The 11,298-nt window shown below is 32.4% G+C and overlaps 1 long non-coding RNA gene across 1 annotated transcript; it reads left to right on the top strand.

The window, feature by feature from the left end:
* The first annotated feature begins 5,151 nt into the window (after nucleotides 1-5,151).
* Nucleotides 5,152-8,128, top strand: LOC133780418 (uncharacterized). The gene is made up of 3 exons (XR_009869299.1): nucleotides 5,152-5,266; nucleotides 5,349-5,427; nucleotides 7,911-8,128. It is a non-coding gene; the product is annotated as an uncharacterized LOC133780418 (long non-coding RNA).
* Nucleotides 8,129-11,298: the final 3,170 nt, after the last annotated feature.

Genomic DNA, 11,298 nt, shown 5'->3' with positions numbered 1-11,298 from the left:
TCTTAAATGCTTTCATTGCTTTAATGTTAGCATTCAAGGTAACAACCATCCATCATCTGGTTATAATTCTTCTAACCCCTAAACTTTTACTATTGAAGACAACACTGGAATTATTTTTGGATAGTGGTGCTACTCACTATGTTTCCACTAAAGCCACAAATCTCAACTCCAAGTCTGATTACAAGGAAAAATCCAAAGTGATTGTTGGTAATGGCTCTTCTATTCCTATTCTTCATGTTGGTAGTGCAAGCCTTCCACATTCAAATTTCTCCCCACCCTTATTGCTCAATGATATTCTTCATGCACATAAGATTTCCAAAACCAATGATAATCATATTATTGTTCTTGAGTTTGAATCTTCTTGTTATCTCATTAAGGACAAGAGAATGAGGCAGGTACTTCTATAGGGTTCCCTTAAGCATGACTTCTATTGTCTTGATCTGTCACTGTCAAAGTCTTCATGTTCAGCTCCATCTTTTGGGTCAAGTTCAACACATTTTTCTGCTATTGAAAATTCTTGTATTACACCTGTTTTGTCATGTACTGATGATTATAATAGTCATGTACATAAGTCAAGAGAGTTCTCACTTTTTCATTGTAGATTTGGTTAACCATCCAAGTCAGTATTCTCACAAGTTTTAGCTATTGTATGTCCAAGTACAAGATGTAATACATCTCATTTTTGTGATGCTTGTCAAAATGGAAAGCTTCATTGTTTTACTTTCAAAAGTTCTATTCCCAAAACACCTCAGCCTTTTGAGTTGATACATTCGAATGTCTAGGGTTCCTCATTTTATTCATCACTTGAGGGCAACAAATATTATGCGAATTTTATTGGTGATTTTACCAAGTATGTGTGGCTTTTTCCCTTGAAACAAAAATATGAGGATCCTTTCATTTTTAAAATGTTTAATAACTATGTTGAAAGACTGTTTCAAGTAAAAAATAAGTCAGTACAAACTGATTGGGGTGGAGAATATAGGTCTATTACACCTCTTTTTAAGAACATAGGCATTGGTTTTAGACATCCATGTCCTCACACTCATCAACAACAAGGTCGTGTTGAACGATAACATAGACATGTAGTTGATATGGGTCTTTCTTTGCTTGCTCAAGCTGGTTTACAATTAAAATTCTAGTGGGATTTATTTGTATTTGTTTCCTTTCTCATAAACAGGTTACCAACACCTCTTGTAAGTGGTTCATCCCTATCCCTATACAAGAAGCAACCAGATTATATTTTTCTTTCGGTCTTTCGGTGTTCTTGTTTTCCTTTACTTGGACCTTATCAAAACCATAAGGTTGCTTTACAAACTTCCAAAAGTGTCTTTCTTGGTTATAGTCCCTCTCATAATAGATATCGTTGTCTTCATCCTAATGGTAAAATCTATATTGCTCAGTCTGTTACATTTAATGAGTTCGAGTTTCCCTATTCTGTGTTGTTTAAGACCGAGTCCCCTTCTATTGTTCCTACACATTTTGTTGTTGATGTCTCGTGTTATTAAGTTCCTCATTTTACTCCTTCATCATCTCACATCTCCTTTGAGCTACTACATCTTCACAAACTTTTATATCTTCATTAATAACTAAACTTGTTCCTGTAGTTGCTCCTTACCAATCTCTTTCAGATTCACATATAGATTTACCCATCCCGCTAGCCCCTAATACTAACACTCACTCCACAACTACTCGCTCAAATATTGGTATTTTTAGAAAAAAAGTATATAATACTATTTTAACTTCTTCTCAACCTCAGTTAGAGCCTTGAAATGTTGCATCTAGCTTGGAAGATCCCAATTTGAGTCAAGCTATGCATGAGGAATATCAAGCTCTTGTTAGGAATAGTACTTGGTCTTTTGCTCCTTTTTCCTCTATGATGAATGTAGTGCGCAGTAAATGGGTGTTTCAAGTTATATACAAAGCCGATGACTCTATAGATTTTGACGAAGCTAGATTAGTGGAAAAGAGGTTTCAACAAACTCTAGGTTTGGATTTTTTTTTTTAAACATACAACTCTATTGTGAAACTGTGTACTATTTGGGTTATCTTTACTTTAGCAGCTACTTTTGGTTGGGGTATTCAGGAAGTGGATGTTAATAAGGACCTTCAAGAGACTGTTTACATGATGCAAACAATTGGTTTTCAAAATTCTAAGTTTCCTTCATATGTTTGTAAGCTAAAAAAAAAAACACTTTATGCTCTTAAGCAAGCTCCAAGAACATAGTTTGACAAGCTTGAAACCTCTAAGCTACGACGATCGGGCTTTCAAAATTCAAGGTCTAACTCTTCTATATTTTTTACAAGGAAAAATGACAAAGTTATCATGTTATTAGTTTATGTTGATGAAATTTTAATTACTAGGGAGGATAAGTCTCAAATTCATCGAGCAATTATTGATCTGAATCTTTAGTTTGCTCTTAAAGTTCTTGGCCTTGTAAACTATTTTCTTGGTTTTGAGGTTTCTTGAAACAGTGGTGGTATTTTTCTTACTCAGTCCAAGTATACTTAAGACTTGTTAGAAAAGACTCATATGAATAATGTTAAACCAACTCCCGTTCCTTTATGTCCAAGTATGCAATTATCTCTTCAACATGGTGTTAGTATTAAAATAGCAAATCAAAGTGACAGCAAAAGGTGGGGGTGGGGTGATTTAAAAATAATAATACTGAGCCAAGATCGATACATATGTTTATATGTTAAATCAATGCAAATAAAAGATAGAGAAATACCTCTTGATGCCTATCAAGCATCCTAGCTATCTTATCGTATATTCAAACGATCATCCAATCCATGTATACAAATTGATTCAGACTCACATCATATTGTTCCAAGTTTATCCTCAAACACACAAGGACGTATGTGTGTGCACGTATGATAAACAAAGGTTTAATTGAGGATCTCTAAAATTCCTCAACACTTCAGATCTAGAGAGTTTTGAGAAGGGAGAAGGCTTAGAGAGTTTTTCACAAATTTTAGGCTTACATTTGTTAATCAAAAGATACGTGTCTGTTATGAAAACCTAGAGATAATAAGCTCTTTATTTCTCTCCCTAAAATCCGATTAGTCAGGATATCTTATTTTAATCAAATTAAAACAACAAATAAATACTTAATCAATTAATCAAATTAACCATATTTTAACAAATTGAATTTAAACAATTCAAATTCAAATCACAGGCACATGGTAACTTTCATGTGGGATATCATTCACAGTGCACGTAGTGAGTGGCGTGTGGCACCCTATGGTACTCCCCAATTTTCTAATTTAATTAAAATAAGACAATATATTTATTCACTCAAAAATAAATATCATTTAATTCATAATTAACCTTATCTTATATTATCATATTTGAATAATTATATTATACTAAGATACAATTAAAATCTCTAATAATATTAATCCAAATATGATTAATATTAATTTGAATTAATATAAAGTTTTTCAAATAAAAACTAATTATTCAAATAATTAATTACTAACATATATTTAACTCATATTTATTATTTAGCCCTGGAAAATTAATTTCTTCGCTATTTAGTCATTTTCTCCATTAATCTTGCCTATGACACATTTACCCTTGACAGTGTAATACAAAGGCGACGCGGGAACCTTGAACCTATAATACTAAGCTTCAATAAACTAGATTATTAATTAAACTCTATGATTAAATAATCTTATTTATTAATTTAATTATTATTCCACTATGCAAAACGCCCTAGTCTAATGTTTTGTAAAACATTCACATAATCATAGATTTATGAGAGAAAAGTCACTTAATATAAAATCTCAGTGGGGTCTTGCTAAAAACATGCAAGTTGGGCCCAATAGTTTTAAAAGAAAATATCAGTTTTCATGCAAAGTTCTAAAACAACCAAAAGTTCAAGTCCCACTGATAAGTTTGAAAAGTCCCATTAAACATAACATTATTAAAAGATAAATGGCATTTTAATTGATCGTTTCTCGTCCATAAGATGCCCCCACGCCATACACACCACGACGATAGAACTCCCCACATCACCACACGTGCCATAGAGAAACCTATTTACTACCTGGAAGGAAAAGTAAGGGGGTAAGCTAAAAGTCCAGTGAGGAAGTACAAACAACAAGCAAGTAAGATACAATAAATCACAAACACCTTCATTCATCTATATATATCATAGCATCATTGTTAACATGACGTCAATATCATAAACATAAACATATTCACGTCAACATAACATCATCATCACATCATAAACATCATAACATCATCGTAACAACACATTATAACATCATCATAAATATTTCCTTCTAAACATGGCCCGTTAACTTGTCCATGTCACCCTTTGAGGTAAACAGGATCTCTGGTCCTTGAATAACCTTGGCGCATCCGACCTTTGAGCTACGTCTTCATTGTAACGTCCTACGTTTTTGGGTACCGTTAAACGACTCGGGTCGGGATTTTTCCCCCGGGTTAAGAATATTATTTTAAATAATATTATATTTTGTTTGTAAGTATTCCATGAGTTATTGCTAGCCAAAATATGAATTTTGTGATTTTAAAAGTCAAGATAAGACTTTCGGTCCTGGACCGACACAAAAACCCTGATCGGGTAAAAATCTCGGAAAATAAAACAAAAAATCATGGAAATTATATTTTGGGCATAAAATACATTCATAAAAGTTAAAGTTTGGTCAAAAATAATAAACCTAAAAGAAAATGGAAATTTTAAGGCATTTTGTGGTAAATGCCTAATTTTGCCGAAATGAGGAATTTTATTCCATGAATGGACCTTAGGTTAAATTTTATTATGTGATTAATTAAATTTAAATGTGAGAGACATTAAATTTAATTAATTAATGTTAAGTTTGGTGATTAAAACTTAATAAGAGTGAAAAAGGTGTCAAAAGCCAATTTGGACTTTTCTTCTTATAAAACATTTATTAACCTTTATAAAAAAAAAAAATTATATAACATAGATAAAATGCAAAGGGTGGCCGGCCATGTGCTACTTTAGAGTGGTGTGAACACAAATGTTATAAAGTTTAACTCCCATTTAATTAAGAAGTCAAGTGGGCAAGTGGGTAGAAAAGCACTCAAGTACTTTGTGATATTTTGAAGAGTTTTGTGAGCAATTCCCACACTAAGAACCGACCACTCTCCCTCTCTCATTCACTCATCTGATTTTTTGAAGACCTCTCAAATTGTTCCCTCAATATTCAACCTCAAGAACACCAAGGAAAACTTGGAGGCTAAGTCTTGGTCTAGGAAGTATTTTTCCCTAAGGTAAAGCTTCACTAATCTAGGCTTTTGTAAAGTTTTAAGCTTAGAGTTTCAAATAGCTAATTAACTATGTTGTTGGGGGAAGTTGGTTAGGGATTTTGAAAGGTTTTGAAGGAGTCAAAGCTTATAGGAAGGTCCAAACCTTAAGCAAGAACACCAAAGAGGTAAAAAGTTTACTTTTGATGATTTTGTTGTAGGGTTTTTAGTTTTAAGCATTATTTTGTATATCTAATGCTTAAAGCTTCTTGTTGGTGATGTAATAAGGTTATGGTAGTTGTTTAATAATTTTTATGATGCATGGGTATTGATTTTTTAAAATGGGAACCAAAACCCCCAAGGGTTTTGTAGGATACCCTAAAACAAAACATGTTTTGAGCTGTGACTTTCAAGGGGTCAAGCAGCCACTGTATATTTTTTTTGTAAAATTAAATTGTACTTTGATGTTTTTGAGATTGAATACATAAAATTGAGCTTTTGAAACACAAAAAAAATGTTTAGAAATGAGTAAGTTATGCTATTTCAAAGTTTAGGTAAAAAACTGTTTTTTTCGTATTCTTATTTTCGGAACCAAGTTTGGACAGACACTGTATAGGGCAAATGAACCCAGTTTTTTCTAAAATTTTGTGGACATATTTCTGGTACAACCTATTATTCCACTGTAAAATTTGGTAAGAAAATATTGAACGGTTTGAAAGTTATTAACTGTCAAAGTTTGGAAAAAAAATAAGGGCTTGAAAATAAGGTCATTTTTACCTCATTGTTGGAAAATGATTTCACCAATCAAAAATGTTCATTTTCACCTAAGATTTTTCAAAGACCTAAATGGCATAACAAAAATGGAATTGGGAAATTTTTGTAACAATTGGGTAAGTAAATTTCAAGTTATGAACTAACGAAGTACGTAGTTAAAAATGTGAAAAATAGGTTTTTCACACTTAGTGTAAAAATGAGATTTTGGAACATAAGGTAAAACGTAAAATTTTGCTTATTTCAAGATATAAATTGGTAAGTCTTGAAATCATATTTTCACTAAAATTACCCCTTTGAGTTTAAATGAATTATTTTTCTAGTAAGTAAAAATTGATTAATTGCTTTTGGAAAATTAATTAGTCAATATGAGAAATTTATAACGGTTTTCCTAATTAAGACAAATTAGGCAATTTTCTTTAAAATGTTTTTAGATATTAAAACCTTAAGAAAACTAAAAGGAAAATTTAAAGAGTTTATTTTCTTTAAAAATAATTAAGGAATTTATTTGTATTTTCTGGATATAATACCGACTAAAATCTTACACATTTTAACCGACTAGTCGAAAGTGCGGGTTAATAGCGATACCTTGAAAGAATAAGATTTTTAGCGGGTTGTGGGGAAATACCATTGTGATACCCGAGCCTAGGTATCGAGACCTTAGGATAGGTCTCCCCGAGACTTAGGGTTTAGTCTCGAATATTTTGTCTGACTTTCCTTAATAGGTTTAAAACCAAATAAGGATTTTAAATCCTTACAAATGACTTTTATTAAAATGACCAAACTGCCCAAAATAATAATAATGATTTATGAGTGCCATAATTAATCCGAGTATACTGTATGGATAACTACAGTATTGGCTAAGCGTAACTGGACTGAACATTGGAGGGTGAAAACCTGCTGAGCGCTAAGGACTCCAAGTAAGTCAACTTATATTGTATGGCTGCAACATGAAATGATTATTGTCTTGTATGTTAGTATAGGGATGCATGCATATATATAGGCTGTCATAGAAAGTTGCTTAGAGACGTTAGTCTAGTGAGTGCTGATTTAGAAAATATGAACGGTAGAAGTCTGTCATATCCTAGACGGTTGATCCCCGTCACACTGCTTGATTTTATTTATGTCCGGTTCATTACCGCGACGGGTGGCCATGAGATGAGGATAAGCTGGTTAAACCTAGGGGCGCCAAGATAAATGGGACCTAGGGGCCCTCATGCTTCCTTAATCATTGGACGGTTAGAATCCGAGCAAGTGCTCTAATAAGTTATTCCCGGATAGCAACCGTCAATATTGGCCATTCAGTGAGAGTGCCTAGAGATACTAGGGGTTGCCAAGATAGAGTGAGGCTGAACACCCTAGGGGCAACTGCTCACCAGCACCACTGATTAACATAGATGTCTCCGTAAAACCGTGTAAATTGGATTACACTCTTGGATAAGTAGCGATGCCCTAGGTAACACGATAGTTACCCTTGATGAGAATATTTATTGGCTAGATCTTAGTGTGGAGACTCGGTTCTCTTTTACAGATTAGCAATTATGTTGGAGGGCGCGTTACGCCTGAATTGTTGGAAATTGTAGAGCGTTGGTCTCGAATTATATTGTGATATAATATATCTGTTTGCTCTTGGATTTTCTGAGTGCAGGGATATAATTGTTGGTAAGATATAGTTGTGATATAATATATCTGCTTGTTCTGGGATTTTCTGAGTGCAGGATTTTTATCTAGATATGAATTAATTTATCCTTGGTTATCAGGCATGACCATAAGTTTGCCAGGACGCTTTAGCGTTCTTGAAATTGATTGTGTAGGGTCCGGATCCCTATTTCTCTATCTGCTTTGTTTGAAAGTTGATCTTACTACGCGTTTTCGCCTACCTAGTTGTTTCATGTTGTAGGTAAGTGCAAGGGCAAGGCAGAGCAGTGAGCGCTGGAGTCTTCCTTGCAAATGTACATGTGGACCGACCTTTTGGGAAGCCGTTTTATTTTTGGAAATGTTGTGTAATTTTCCTAAACTAGGCTCACTCTAATCTTTATAAAACATGTTTGTAACTAAATGTTAAGTATGGCCATACGACTTTTTAAAAAGTTTTTTTTTTCTATGGGTTTTTGAGACATTTTGTTAAATGAAAATATTTATATTTCCGCATTATTGAGTCTTGAAAATCCGGGTCGTTACATTCATATCCTTAGTAACTCGGGTTACGTCTTCATATCCTTTGCAACCCCTTTTTGATGTGTCGCGTTCATTACGCTAACATCCATTCATAGCATACAACATTCATACAATCCAAACATATCATCTTGTCAAGCATTTCATAATTCATAGCACAAAGCATCATAACACTTTCATTCATACAAAAAAATCTTACCGTTCATAGCATAAGTAAATAAAATTCTATCTAACTTCCTTACCTCAGGTCCAAGCTACGTAAAACGACAACTTCTCAACGAGCCTATACCATAACCAAAATAACATTCATTAGCTTCACATAAACACTATTTTTCCCACTCATATAACTCATCTGTGCATGGGCCATGCACACATGGTGAGAGTTACTCACAACATACAAACATGCATAGTTACACATAAGGTCATAAAAGAATAATGCACATTCTACTTATATTGCATGCATGATTTTTCTATAAAAACTACATGGTTGCATAATAGACATAATTTTGGACGTAAAAGTGAATTTGCATGCGACATGCATACGTGGGGACGTTGTGTAAAAGTAACGTTTAAAACGATAATTCTACGCGTCTTACTTTTATCGTTTTCAAAATAATAAACTTGTAACATGCTTTGTTTACCATTATATATCTCTTTAAAAACTTTCAAGTTGATTAATCTTCTAACAGCATTATTTTATTTCATAAAAATAATTTAATCAACCATTTTAAAAAAATAATTATTTCATTAATCACTTTTAATTTCCATAAAATAACAAAAACAACCAATTATGCAATTATCAAAATTTATATTTTTTAATGTGAGAAAAATCTAATTTAGATGTGGAAAAAATATTCTTTTAATTATATTATCTTTAAGACTTAATTCTAAGTGGAACAAATTCATATGTAGAAATCCAATGGTTATTTTTATAAATATTTAACTAAACTTTCAGCCATGTTTTAATTTATTTAAAAAAGATCACAAGTAAATATTTTTACCATTTTTCTAAATTAAAAACAAAGAAAATCATAACTATTAATATCAACACTCATAGTCATAATAAAAATACCATTATTAATATTTTCATGGGTTAGGGTGTTAATTTATTTAAACATATACACAAAATTCCCTTTTATTTAAAAACACAACTTCACTTTTTATTAAAATTCCAGCAACTATTTTTAACCTCAAAATCACCATTCTTATTTTTAAAAAGTCATATTTTCTCATAAATATATAAAAAAAAATCTGTAGGTAATTATATGTGCAAAAATATCATTTTAAGTGTGAATTAAAACACAATTTTATTCTCACAAATACAATATATCATTAAAGACATTTCTTATGCATGCATATCATTATTTCACCAAACGTATTCGCCATTTATTCACAAAATCAGCAAGCACAAGTCATCATGAAATTCATCTTTAAATCATAACCTTCATGAAATCACTAATTTATCAATTTATAAAAGATTTAAGACAATCCTTTCTTTTAACCAAATTAACCTAGCATGTTCCTATCATGTACAAGTGAGACAAAATAAAAGCATCCCATCATGCACCACACCCTATAGGCCAAAACCCTTATAGCCCAAAATGATCAAATCCTTTCATGTTTTAAAAAAAAATGAAAACACACCCATCATCATATTTGGTAGTTCACAAATTGAAACACTTGCATGCTTACACATAGGATCCTTAAGCCAAACCATACCTATCATCAAATCATATGAAAAACCTTAGGAAACATATCCACCACCATTCTTATGATTTAATATCAACACAAATGTTCATAATAAGAGATTTACATAATACCATAAATCAATAATCAATCCAATACAGACACATACGATTAATATACATATAAAAAGGTTACAACAACAAGAACCAAATCAAGAATAGAGGTTCCATTACTTCATTTGATAGAAATCAAAGAACCCAAAAATAGTTATGGTCACCCTCTTTTGGCTAGCCTCCAACACCTTCTTGTTGGCCGAAACCCTAACAACAATCCTTATGCTCTTGTGGGATTAGAACGTTAGAGACCCCAAGCCCTTCTTCCTTTCTCTTCTTTCTCTCTCCCACAAGTTCTCTCTCACTTTTCTTCTCCTCCCAATTTCGGCAGCCAAGTAAAAGAATTCCCAAGGCATCCATGTCCTCCTATTTATAGCCTCTAGTGACCTAACCTTAAGAAGAGGACTCAAGTGTGAAAAGCTAAATTCCTATCCCACAAATTAAGCTTAATCCTACCATTCCCTATCCTTACACCTCACCTAAACCCTTATCCTAATGTGAACCGAATCAAAGATAAGCATTGTCATCTTTTCCCACAAGATGACAACTTATATTTCTTTTATTTTCTATTTTCCTTTCTATTCTTTATAAAATAAGAAATGGTCAAGACTCACATTAAGTCTAGATTCATGATACCCTTTCCTTTTCAGTGAATGTAAAAATAAATAAATAAAACACATTCACACACACATTTCGGCACACACTCAAAAATAAATAAAGTAATCTATTTTAATCACATAATTTGTCACACTAAATAAAATGTATCACTAATAGTAAAACAAACAAGTTACACAATTATTCACACATTAAAATAGATAATCAAATAAACAATTAACAAATTTGAATTCACCAAAAATTCTACCAAACAATTCTAACAATTTAGTTTAAAATAAAAAATTAAATAAAATAATTTCACAACACTTATCAATTAAATAAAATAAAGCACAAAATTTAAATAAATAAAAAATTGGTGCGCTACAATATACCTTCCTTAAAAGGAATTTCGTCCCGAAATTCTTTCTTACAAAATAATTCAGGGTTTCTTTCTTTCATGTCTTCCTCCAGCTCCCATGTTGCTTCTCGTTCCGTACTATTCTTCCACACGACCTTAACTAGCGGAATCATTTTGGATCTCAATTCCTTGATTCCCTTTTCAATTATGCGCTCAGGTTGTTCATCATAACTCAGGTCCTGCTTCAGCTGTAACGGCTGGTAACTCAAAACATGAGAGGGGTCTGACACATACTTACGCAACATCGAGATGTGGAAGGAGTTATGTGTTTCAACTAACACTGGGGGCAGTGCCAAATGGTA

The sequence above is a fragment of the Humulus lupulus genome, chromosome 5 (assembly GCF_963169125.1).
Source record: "Humulus lupulus chromosome 5, drHumLupu1.1, whole genome shotgun sequence".
NCBI lineage: Eukaryota > Viridiplantae > Streptophyta > Magnoliopsida > Rosales > Cannabaceae > Humulus > Humulus lupulus.
This window is presented reverse-complemented; position numbering and strand designations above follow the sequence as displayed.